Genomic DNA, 13,547 nt, shown 5'->3' on the forward strand with positions numbered 1-13,547 from the left:
ACTGTAAATCATGATCCTCAATAAAAAAATAAAGTCAATATAATTAAATAAAAAGGACCCCTCTGGTTCCCTAGCCAGTGGGGCCAGTCAACAGCTCCCTCCATATAATATGTTTCCCAATGGAAACCACTGGTTTATCTCAGAACACCTTGTGATATCCTGCTTGTTCTCACAACAAAAGTACTTCAGCTTTTTTTTTTTTTAAAAAAAAAAGCATTTTTGAGGCTGGAGAGATAGCACAGTGGGTAGGTAGGGGGTTTGCCTTGCACACGGCCAACCCGGGTTCGATTCCCAGCATCCCATATGGTCCCCTGAGCACTGCCAGGAGTAATTCCTGAGTGCATGAGCCAGGAGTAACCCTTGTGCATTGCCGGGTGTGACCCAAAAAGAAAAAAAAAAGCATTTTCTATACCTCATGCATACTAACAAAAATCTCTCAGATCTACTCCCTCTTTGTCTGATGCTCTTTGTTTCTTAGCTTGGGGATCCTGAGCTGCTGGGAGCGTGGAGGAGAGGAACCATCAACCCCAAATCATCATCTCTTACCTAGTTTACCATAGGCAAAATTATATAGCTAACTCCAGAGATGTAGTTCTTGATGGCCAGTGCAAAACGAACACAGGGTCTTTGGTGTAAAAAGAATTTCAAGAGAGCTTTACCAAGGTCAGTGTGGCTGAACAGATCACACCCCTCCCTACCCAAAACCTGGCCCTCAGATAATTTGACTAACCTCCTCTTCCCCCATTCCCTGGGGGTAAAATGCAGATAATAAGAGCACCTGCTGAAGGATTGGGATGTTCAGGAAACTAATGCCAGAGCAGGGTACCCCAAGCTCAGTGAAAGGATCTGTTGTTTTTGTGCCTCTCCTTACCCTCTGGCTTCCCCTCCTGGCTGCTACCCATTTGACAACTGGTCTTCAGATACAGGATTTCTGAAACATCTGGGGCACAATTCTAATCCACCCTGCCAGCTCCCTACAGCTCCTCACTGTCTGCAAAGCAGACACATATGTCTTGCTCAAACCCTAATCCAGTTTTTTGGCTTGTCTCTAACCTCCTCTGCTTCACATTCCATGCCTCTGCTCCCCCTGATCCTTCTGCCAAAAAGGACTCACTCCCCAGGGGTGTAAGGAAAACACAGGCCATCTCTCTCCTGCCCATTAGTTGTTCACATTCAAGGGGGCGAAATAACATTTCAGAATTTAGAGCACTGCACAGCAGAATGAAATGAATGTCTAGTGGGTCTTTTATATAGACTATAGGTTGTGTGCAAAACTCAATGCTTCAAGCATTATTTATTAGAAATGTAAATTTTCCTCATGCCTTTGAATGATTAAATATTAAGCCTATAATACGAGGACTATGTATTTCCACATTTTTTTTTACTTTTTGGGTCACACCCAGCAATGCACAGGGGTTACTCCTGGCTCTGCGCTCAGGAATTACCCCTGGCAGTACTCAGGGGACCATATGGGATGCTGGGAATCGAACCCAGGTCGGCCGCGTACAAGGCAAATGCCCTACCCACTATGCTATTGCTCCAGCCCTGGCACATTTGTTTTTAATTCATCAATTTGTTCGAGCAGGCACCAGTAACATCTCACAACAAATTGTAAGACTTGTTACTGTTTTTGGCATATCGAATACGTCACGGGTAGCTTGCCAGGCTTTGCCGTGTGGGAGATTCTCGGTAGCTTGCCGAGCTCTCCAAGAGGGGCGGAGGAATCGAACTCGGGTTGGCCATGTTGGCTGCGTGCAAGGCAAACGCCCTACCTGCTGTGCTATCACTCCAGCCCACTGAACTTTATTTAAGGCGGGGAGTATTTTAGTTTGGGCGTGTGGGCGTCACAGTTGGTGGTGCTCAAGGGCTGTGCCTGGCTCTGCGCTCACTAGTGACCCCTGGCATTGCTCAGGGAGGCTGGGATTTGAATATATGGTGCCTGGGATTTGTAGCAGGATTGTAGCTGCCCAGCATCATGCCAAGCAAGTGTTTTGCCTCCTGTATTACCTCTCCAGCCCTGGAGCATTTTAGGTTCACTGCAAAATTGATTAGAAAGGACAGATTCTTGTATATTCCCTGCCTCCATACATACAACCACTTCCAATATCACATCCTAGACTATAATTGTGCACTAGCTACAGTAAATCAAACCATACTGACATGTCATTATTCCCCTAAAACCCAGTATTGGTATTAGGGTTCATTTTTGGTGCCAGTCAAACCATACTGACATGTCATTATCATCTGAAGCCAGTATAGACATTAGGGCTTATTCTTGGTGTAATGCATTCTATGAGTATGCCAAATATATACTGACATGATTACAGTCAGCTATGATTACAGTAGCATGCAGAGCAGTTTCACGACCGTGAAAATCTTCTGAGTTCCACCCATCCACCCCTCCCTCCTGCAGCCCCTGGCAGCCACTCATCCTTGGGAGTCTCCATCACTTTGCCTGTTACAGACATAATATAGTTGAAATCATAAAGTACACACTTTTAAGATTAGTTTTTTCACTTAGTCACATGCATTTAAGAAACCTTGTGTCATTTCAGGGTGGAGTGTTTATTTTATTACAGTAAACATTTGTTTATTATTTTTAGGTTTGGGGCCACACCTGGTGGTGCTTAGGGCTTACTTTTGGTTCTTATGCTCAGAGATCCCTCCTGGCAGGCTCAGGGAACCACACCGGGGACTGAAAATTGAACCCAAGTTGGCCACGTGCAAGGCAAGCACCCTGTCCACTGCACTATTTCTCTGGGCAATAGAGTAAACATTTTTAAAGATTGTTTGTTTAGTGGGGTGTTTTTTTTTTGTTTGTTTGTTTGTTTTGCTGTCCTAGGGATCAAACCCAGGGCCTCCCACATGCAGGGCAAGTACCACTAAGCCTCTTCTCCAGACCCTAAATTAATTTTTTAAGTTAAGTTATATTGTACTACACAGAGCAGAATACATTTCTTCTTTTCACTTTAAAATGTACCAACTAAACCTTCCTACAGACTTTTAGCCACAGTTATGACACTGAGGACCTTTCTGTGTATACTTGGCTCACACATATTGATTATCAGAATTATCACCCCAGAGAAGGTATACTAAAGGTACTCTGAATTTTAAGGATAAAATAAGTGGGCTAAACTTAACTTTTCTATTCTTACTAATTTTGTTAAAAAAAATTAATCCCAGGGGCTAAAGATAGAGTATAGAAAGGAGCGAAAGGCACTTGCCTTGCATGTGGCCAACATGGCACCCCTAAGCACCACTGGGTGGGATCCCAACATAAATAAATAGAACTCACTCACCAAAACTTGTCGTAGAATGACTGCTGGGTTTTTTTTTTTTTTGGCTCTTTGGGTCACACACGGCGTTGCTCAGGGGTTACTCCTGGCTCTGCACTCAGGAATTACTCCTGGCGGTGCTTGGGAGACCATATGGGGTGCCAGGGACTGAACCCAGGTTGGCCGTGTGCAAAACAAACGCCCTGCCCACGGTACTATTCATCTGGCCCAGTCACTGTACTTTTGAACAGCTCATTTAAGAAGCATCACCTTTTTAAAATCTGACTTCCCTCCTCCAACAGCACAATCAGTTCATATCTCTCTCCTTTATTGTTACCCTCAGTGGCTATAACCATCATGTGCATGTCATGGCATATTTTTCCTGTTTTTCTAACCAATACAACTGAAACACCATTGCCATCACTGTGTTCCTAAAATCCAGTTACCTTGGACTTTATTTTTAGTTTTTTTAAATTTGGGCCATATTTTTAAAAATTTTTTAATTTTATTTTCATAAAGTTGTTCACAATAATTGGTTACATTCAATATTACGACACCAATCCCACTACAATTACAGCTTACTACCACCATTATTTCTAATTTTCCCACCACCACTCAAGCCTGCCCCACAGGTAAATACCAAATAATTTATTTTATATTGCTTGTTATGAATAGTATGAGATGTTGCATGGCCATTTTCGTGGCTGTGTACTCCTGGTATTCTTAAATTTTAAGTAATTGGGGTCTGGAGACATCTCTGTTCTGAGATTCATTTGTGAGTTGCTGGATCATGGCTGTTAATTTGCTTAAATGGCACTGGAGGCAGTTTATGGGCATGACAGCCAGGATCATGAAAGGGCGGGGAGATGGGAAGAGGTGGCCCATTCCTGAATCCATGTGGCCTGGCGTTTTCAGTCACTGGTTCTGCATACCTGGGTTTTTCCAGATTCATTCTCATGCATGGGAGACACGGGATGAGCCTGAGAAGATTGGTGGTGATCATGGCAGCAATTGGGTTTGGGAGGTTTGTATGGGCCATACTTTTTTAATTTTTAATTTTTTTTTATAAAATTGTTCACAATATGTGATTACACTAAATATTCAAACACCAATCCCACCACCATTAAACCTTCCCACCACCATATTTCCATCTTGAACCCCAAATCCTGTCCTCCAAGCAGAACCAAAATAAATTATTTTGTATTGTTTGTTAAGAATAATCCATTAAAAATAAAAGAGAAAAGATTTCTTAGAGGAAAAGTGTGTGAGGATTGTTATATTTCACCCAGGAGCCATTAAACCCTTCTATAAAAGATAAGTAACATATTGTTAAAGATTGAGCCTTGTGTGCATATATATATATATGTATATATATATGTATGTATATATAGCACTGTAGCACTGTCCTCCCATTGTTCATTTTGCTCGAGCGGGCACCAGTAATGTCTCACAACAAATTGTGAGACTTGTTACTGTTTTTGGCATATTGAATACGTCACGGGGAGCTTGCCAGGCTTTGCTGTGCAGGCGAGATACTCTTGGTAGCTTGCCGGACTATCTGAGAGGAGCAGAGGAATTGAACCCAGGTCGGCCATGTCGGCCACATGCAAGGCAAATGCCCTACCTGCTGTGCTATCGCTCCAGCCCATATATATCTATCTCTATCTATCTATCTATCTATCTATCTATCTATCTATCTATCTATCTATTTGTATATAGATATCTGTCACTGTCACTGTCCTCCTGTTCATCGATTTTCTCGAGCGGGCCCAGTAACGTCTCCAGTGTGAGACTTTTGTTGTTACTGTGTTTGGCATATTGAATATGTCATGGGTAGCTTGCCAGGCTTTGCCGTGGGGGCGAGATACTCTTGGTAGCTTGCCGGGCTCTCCGAGAGGGGCGGAGGAATCGAACTCAGGTTGGCCATGTTGGCTGCATGCAAGGCAAACACCCTACTGCTGTGCTATCGCTCCAGCCCATATATATATATATATATATATATATATATATATATATATATATATTTCTGCCTTCTACTTTAAACCCCATCAAATGTGGTGTGCTACTCTTGGTTTATCAGTGATGTAAAGTATGAAGTATCCAGGAATAGATTCACTCATGGATGAGGCTTGTCCGAGCCTGTGGAGAGCAGTTGTGAGCCTCACAGCGGTTGAATTCTGGAGATTTTCTGCTGCTGGGGTATCCATTGGGGTGGGGAGGGGCCTCACCCACCCCTCTCAGGGTTGCCCTGAATGAAATAGCCTGGCATGAGGTCCAGTGGCATGGCTATGGCAAATCGTTCTATGCTCTCTTACAAGAGATTTATATTGAGTCTCTGGATCATGGAAATTTCGACCATATTTGGCAGTGCTCAGAGCTTACTCCTGACTCTGTGCTCAGGGCTCACTCCTGGCAGGGCCTGGGGGACAACATGGGGATGCTGGGAATTGATTCCAAGTTCACTGAGTGCAAGATAAGTGACTTACTGTACTCTTTCTCTGGCCCTAATTACCTCAGACTTTTTATGTACTTGTATGATTATAAGACTGAGAAAGAGGGAAGGAAAAAGTCATTTCAGAAAAGGATTGAATAAAAACCAGGAGGATAAATATCAGGGCTTAGAACACCTACCTCAGAAGCCCGTGATTCTGAGTTCAAATCCCTGATGTCCCACATGTGACCATCTGTCTGTGATCCTACTGCCTCAATGGATTTCTGACTGCACACAGCAGGTGTGTGTGTGTGTGTGTGTGTGTGCCATAAAAGGGGTGTGAAACTCCTGACGCCCCCGTCAGCAATCCCCACAACTAAGAGATGTTCACGCACCACAGCCAGGAGAGGCAACCTCTGGTGAGCAGGCGAGCGCCACAGCCTTAGCTTAGGTGCCTCAACTATGAGCGCAGATCCCAGCAAGCAGAGATGAAAACACCACAGCTGAAAAAATGCAGACCTCGGTGAGCACCGTGGCCAAGATGAGCACCACAAGTTAATGTGTGAGTTGGCAAACACCACTGCTAAAAAAACGTGAGCAGCACAGGTAAGCATGTGTGATCCAGATCATTGCTCTAGCTACAGTCACAGTAAAGGAAAGGGGGAGTCTGGAAGGAAGTGAAAATAATAGTTAAGAGAAATAAGAAAAGAAATGAAATTGTCATGTATACTCATGCAAAGAATGGTTTTAAAAAAATCAGGGACAAAGCCAGTGTGTTCCTGCTGAGGCATTGTGCGTGTATCCAATTCTGCAAAGGTTTTGTGTTTTATTTCAAGAGGTTGGAGAATTCATCATTTATGCACCATTTATAGAGCAAGCACACACAGACATGCAATCTAGCAGGCATTATTCTACAACACTTTTCTAATCTTCTCCTCATCCCCGCCCCCCACCAGTCTCACAGACACATACAAATTCGGTGGTCCCCTTTAGAAAGTGCTACTCCTTACAAAAACAACCTCATGCGGCCTCTCAGGGGGTCCACTACAGACAAGGGCCCTCAAATGTGACCCTTACAGTAAAGCCTCCTTTGTTTATTGTCATTGAGAGACAGAAGGTAGCCTTCAACATAAATTGCCTTTTTATCTCTCCTAGGTATTCTGGACAGTTTCTTGGCCCTTGATGGAAATTTCTCCATAGAATAGCATTTCTTCACATTGCACTGTCGTTAGAGCAAAGGGGAAAAATGACAGAAAAAAAGTTCTGGTTCTGCTTGGCACACATTTCCATCTGCTTCTGCACCTTGTTGAATTTGCTGCTATGTCCTCGACAGAGTCTTAATATGCTTTTTGCTTGCCAACTAGGACAGAAAATGTCTGTCATTCTGTAAGATAGAGACAGATAACTTATCTTTTCCTCCCTCATCCCACTGTTTTCCAGCTATTTATACTATTTATAAAATGATTCATGTTCTCGGACTGAAGCACTGGAGCGATAGCACAGCCGGTAAGGCATTTGCCTTGCATGCGACCAACCTGGGTTTGATTCCCAGCATCCCGTATTGTCCCCTGAGCACTGCCAGGGGTGGTTCCTGAGTGCAGAGCCAGGAGTAACCCCTGAGCGTCGCTGGATGTGACCCAAAAACAAACAAAAAAAAATAGTTGCAGTTTATAAGAGAAATCCTGGAATATAAGTAGGAAAAGGAAAAGGGTGAGGGATGGACAAAGAAGGAAAGGGTTTTGAAACCTGGGATTCTTGGTAAAAAGTCCTTGCTTCAAATACAGAAGTTTGAAGAATGGAAAGATAATATCTTTTACTTTCACCAACCTCCAGCTTGAAATTCTGCATTCTCATGCATTCTCATTCATATATGCCATCACTGAAGTAGAATTAGTGAGTCCTATAACTCAACACCAATAGAAGTACAGATCTCTCCAACTCACATTGTGGTTGACTCATATTTTTGAAGCATGATTTTACTTACCACTCCTTTGAATTTTTTAAAAAAATTTTAATTGAATCATTGTGAGATAGATCCTTATAAAGCTGTTCATGATTAGATTTCAGTCATACAGTGTTCCAACACCCCTCCCTCCACCAGCGTACATTTCCCAGCATCCCATTCCCTCCCATCAACCCCCAGCCCTGCTTGCCTCTATGGCAAGTGCTTTTCTTCTCTCTCTCTCTTTCTCCCTCTCTCTCATGAAATCTATCAGTATTATTTATTATTTACTACTATATTATTGCTTTGTAATATTCTATTTTAATTGTATTCATAGATAAAATAGTATCATTAAAAACTTGGTGTTCTAATATTTTGATAATCACACATATATGTAAGTTGTAATGGACAAATTTTAATAACATATACAATGTACACATTTATGCATTTAAATGTATGATTCTTAGAGAAGTACCATAAACTTCACCAGGCTACCTAAAAGATCCATTGCATCAAAATAATTTATTAAAAGGGTAAGAGTTACTGTTCCAGGTGAAAGGTACAGAAGATATCACTTGATCACTTGATATCTCGTTACTCATCGATTTGCTCAAGCGGGTGCCAGTAACGTCTCCATTCGTCCCTGTCGCATGCTAGTGTAGCCCATGGCGTCTGCTCATTCTAGGAACACAAATAGCCTCAAACTGATCATTTAGGGTCTTGATGAAGAAGCCTGACCATCTCTAGGTGGGTGGCCACGCAATCTTTTGACATCCAATGGAATCCAGTCGGAAATGGCTCTAGTCCAGTGGTTGTCTTAAAATCTCGTTACATGTCCAGCCCATCTGATTTTCGACACCTTGGCAAATCTGACAGTGTCCCTGATTCCTTATCGTCAACGGAGGTCGGAACTCAGGGTTCTTTCTCTCATTTGAGTGAAGCATGATACTCTAAGCATAGCTGTTTCGATTCCTCTTTGGGAGACCTGAATAGCGTTCTCATCCTGTTGGCATAGGGCCCAGGTCTCTGAGGCATATGTTAATGCAGGAAGAACAGTGGAATCAAAGAGATGTGCCTGGAACTGGAGATTCTTTGTCCTCTTAGCTATTTCTTCGATGCTCTTGAAGGTGTTCCAAGCCGCTCTCTTTCTCCTGCACAACTCAGGTGCCAGGTCATTTGTCATGTTGACTTCTCGACCTAGGTAACCATAACTGTTGCATTCAGAGATGTTCATCCCATTGAGAGTGAATGGAATGTAAGGAACGAGACCATTTCTCATAAACATTGTCTTCGTGAGATCCGACCTTTCCACACTCACAGTAAATACAGAAGACTTAATAAGTATAAAAGCAAAGACTTGGTTGGAATGTCATTCAGCAGCAAAGCACCATATTGCATGTATGAGGGGCCCTGGGTTTGATTCCCAGCATTTGAAATTAAAAAAACTAAAGCTGAAACATCTGATCATCAGTGTTGTTGAGCCCTAAGTTCTCCCTTCTCTCCCTTTGGTCTCTTATTGTCACTCCCTGAGTTGAGGGCACCTGTCAGCTTGGCCCCATCTCTCCCATTCTCACACTTTCCTAGGAGGCACCACTGAAAATGCTGATAAAGTACCACTGCTCTTCCCTTGGTATACACCCCCACATTTGGTGACTTCCTTTAGGAAGGTCCTGCCCTTCTTGCCTCTGGGCCTAGAAACAAGCTGTCTTTTCTGCTGGCTCATTACTTCCCACTCCTTTTCCTCATTAGCTCCTTCTTATCTGTTAAGTGTCAGTTTAGTGTTCTCTTTCTCTGGAAGTCCCCACCACTGTCTTCATGAAAGGACTAAACTCCCTGGGTTCTGCTGACCATCAACTGATGTACCTTCACTTAACCATGGAAAGACTGTACTAGTTTTTGCTCCACAAAATACTGTTGCCCCTTCTCCAGTCAGCACTGAAGTTCTCTCTTCACTGTTAACCCCACATCGGACCAGGGAAGTAGGTGTGGGACAAGTGTTTACCGGTGAGATAAAGGAAGAAAAAGAGTAGGTTGTCTGGGATTAGAGCGAGAAAAAGGCCTAGAAATCAAGATGAGGAATTTGAACTGTATCTTCTAGATCAGAGTTTTTCATAACTAGTAGTGAACTATAAGACCAATTTTGTGGTTTGTAATAATCTGTGACTGTGAAAGAGAAATTTATAGACTAGACTAGATAGAAAAGAACATAACAGCATATCATGGTGCATTTAACTTGCAAAGTTAAGTTTGTTTCATAAAACTTTAGTTATACATATATCCTATGAGAACACTTACATATATCTTACATAAGTTTTGTATCCCGCCTTCACAGGCAAAGCCTGACAAGCTCCCTGTGGCGTATTTGATATGCCCAAACCAGTAGTGACAACAGGTCTCAGTACCCTGACCCTGAAAGAGCCTCCAATTGAGGCTGCTAAAAGTCTCAGGGCTGGGAGGAATAGAGACGTTACTGGCGCCCGGTCGAGTAAATTGACAAACAATAGGATGACAGTGATACAGTGATACAGTGAAGTTTTGTTTGTGATGTAGAAATTTATTTCTTCTTTTCTGTGGCAAGACATTTCTGCAGAAGTCTGGATGATAATTCAGTGGCTTAGTGCTCCTGTCTTTTTTGTTTGTTTTTTAGATTTTTTTCAAAGTTTTTAAATGAAGCACCATGAAACACACAGTTACAAAATTGTTCATAATTTAATTTCAGGAGGACTGGTATATGGTAGGAACATATACCAACACCCATCCTTCACCAGTGTATGTTTCCTGCCACCAATGTCCCTTCAGCCTGCCTCTATGGCAGATACTTTTCTTCTCTCTCTTTCTTTCTCTCTACCCCACATATTCTTTTTTCACTTTTAGGCACTGTAGTTTGCAATGCTTTTACTGAAAGGTTATTATGTATTTGCTCGAGCGGGCCCAGTAACGTCTCCATTGGAGACTTTGTTGTTACTGTGTTTGGCATATCAAATACGTCACGGGGAGCTTGCCAGGCTCTGCCGTGCGGGCGAGATACTCTCGGTAGCTTGCCGGGCTCTCCGAGAGGGGCAGAGGAATCGAACTCGGGTCAGCCATGTTGGCTGCGTGCGAGGCAAACGCCCTACCGCTGTGCTATAACACCTTGCCTCCTTTCAACACTCAGTTCTTATCCAGAGTGATCATTTTCAACTACAATTGTCATAGCCGTACCTTCTCTGTCCTAACCACTGCTTCCTACCATATACCAGTCCTTCTGGCCTTGTTTCTACTGTCTTTGGATATTGTCCTCATATTATGGCTTTTTATATCCTGAAAATGAGCATGAGCATACTGTGTCTGTTCCCCTCTCTCTGGCTCATTTAATTCAACATGATATCTCTATGTCCATCAATGTATAAGCAAATTTCATGACTTCATTTTTCCTAGGGCTGGAGCGATAGCAGAGCGGGTAGGGCGTTTGCCTTACAAGCGGACAACATGACTGACCCGAGTTCGATTCCTCTGCCCCTCTCGGAGAGCCAGGCAAGCTACCGAGAGTATCTCACCCGCACAGCCTGGCAAGCTACCCGTGACGTATTCAATATGCCAAACACAGTAACAACAAGTCTCAAAATGGAGACATTACTGGGCCCGCTCGAGCAAATCGACAAACATTGGAAGGACAGTGACAGTGACATTTTTCCTAATGACTGAGTAGGAGTGTAGCAAAGAATTTGACTTCTTGAGCAAAAGTCATTCAAGGAGCCACTGATCTTGGAATAGACTGCCTCAGAGTCTCCTATGTTCCAAATTGATTGGTCAGAACTCACAGCACAGCTGGTGGAAGTGCGGAATTCAAAGCACAGCCCTGGCCCTTTGTAAATTACTCTCACTTTCAACTGGAGATTTGTGAGATAATGTCTCCTAGTCCCACCACACTTTAATGAGCAAAATATGCTTCAATGTCCACTATTGGAAATTTCCCATTTCAATCAAGAGATGCAGAAGGGAAATCTATAGCTTTGTCTAGTCTAGTGAGCGATAAAGCTCTTTACACATCCCTCTTAGGTATGCCTTTGGATTCTGTTACTCTGTCACTGTCACTGTCACTGTCCTGTTGTTCATCGATTTGCTCGAGCAGGCCCAGTAACGTCTCCATTGGAGACTTTGTTGTAACTGTGTTTGGCATATCAAATACATCAGGGGTAGCTTGCCAGGCACTGCCGTGCGGGCGAGATACTCTTGGTAGCTTGCCGGGCTCTCCGAGAGGGGCGGAGGAATCGAACTTGGGTTGGCCATGTTGGTTGCATGCAAGGCAAACGCCTTACCGCTGTGCTACTCATATGTTGCTTTTTAGAAATTAAAAGATGAAACCATTCATCATAACTTACTGCTATGTTGCTACTTTGTCTACATATCATGATGTTGTATTCTCTTAAAAAGTTCCTGATTTGGGGGCTGGAGCAATAGCATAGCGGGTAGGGCATTTGCCTTGCATGCAGCCAACATGGCCGACACAGGTTCGATTCTCAGCATCCCATATCGTCCCCTGAGCACTGCTAGGAGTGATTCCTGAGTGCATGAGCCTGGAGTAATCCCTGAGCATCGCCAGGTATGACCCAAAAAGAAAAGAAAAGTTCCTGATTTCTGAACTGTATAAAAAATTTGGGAGAGAAAACAGACACTTCTCAGAGGAAGACAGGTAGATGGCCAATAGGCACAGCATCACTTATCACCAGAGAAATCCAAATCAAGAAGACAATGAGATACCATCGCACATTAGTGAGAATGGCACATAGTAAAAATACTGGGATGTGGTGATAAAGGAACTCTCATCCACTGCTGGTGGGGTGCTGTCTGGTACAACCCCTGTGGAAAAGAGTGTGGAGAGTTCTCAGTAAACTTAGAATTGAACTGGCATATGATCCAGCAATACCACTTTTAGGCATATTCCCAGAAGTCATAAAAACACTTTCATAATAGCTAAGATATAGAATCAACCTGGGTGTCTAAGACTGATGAATGGGTTATTAAGATGTGATATATATATATATGCAGTATGAAATACTATGCAGCTGCAAGGATAAATGAAATCATGTAATTTGCAGCAAGTGGTTGGAACTGGAAGGTATCATGTTAAGTGAAATAAGCCAGAAGAAGAAAGACAAATAGACTATCTCACTTATCTGTGGAATAGAATATTGGATGAGCAAATGTAGTAAAAAGGGAATGACTAGATTACCCTTGACCCCTGTATTTAGAGAGGAGGAAAGAAACCAAGGGGGAGAAGAAGAAAACTGGAAATAATGGGTGAACAGGCTTCAGGGCTTCAGCTAGACTGGTGATACGGGTGAGTGGTATAGCTATATACCCAAAACACATACTCAACAAAAATGAAAACATAAGGTTGAAGCTGCAGTCAATAAAACTTTGTAATGTGCCCATCAAGTTGACAGGTGGGCATGGGGTGAGTGTTGGAGTAGGGAGACAATATGGGAACACTGGTGAAGGGAAAAACGACACTAGTGATGGGATTGATGCTGAAATATTATGTGCTTAAAACTCAACTATCAAAAACCTTGTAAATCACAGTTCTTAATTTTTTCAAAATGAAGAAAATATATTTAAAACATAACTTTAAAAAAGTTGCTAATTTCTGAACCATTTCTCTCTCTTATTCTCCTTGAGAAATGCTCATTTGTTTCCATTCTATTTTATTTCTTTATTTTCAGTTTTGAGGACACACCCAGAAGTGTTCAAGGCTTACTCCTGGCTCTATTCTCAGGGATCACTCCTGGCAGTGCTCATGGGACCCATATAAGGTACTAGAGCTCAAACATGGGTCAGCAGTATTCAAGATGAGCACCTTACCTGCTGTACTATCCTACAGCCCCTGCTTCCACTCTTTGTCCATTTATTTCTAGACAAA

This window comes from Sorex fumeus, unplaced genomic scaffold (genome assembly GCF_029834395.1).
Source record: "Sorex fumeus unplaced genomic scaffold, SorFum_2.1 ptg000054l, whole genome shotgun sequence".
NCBI classification, from domain to species: domain Eukaryota; kingdom Metazoa; phylum Chordata; class Mammalia; order Eulipotyphla; family Soricidae; genus Sorex; species Sorex fumeus.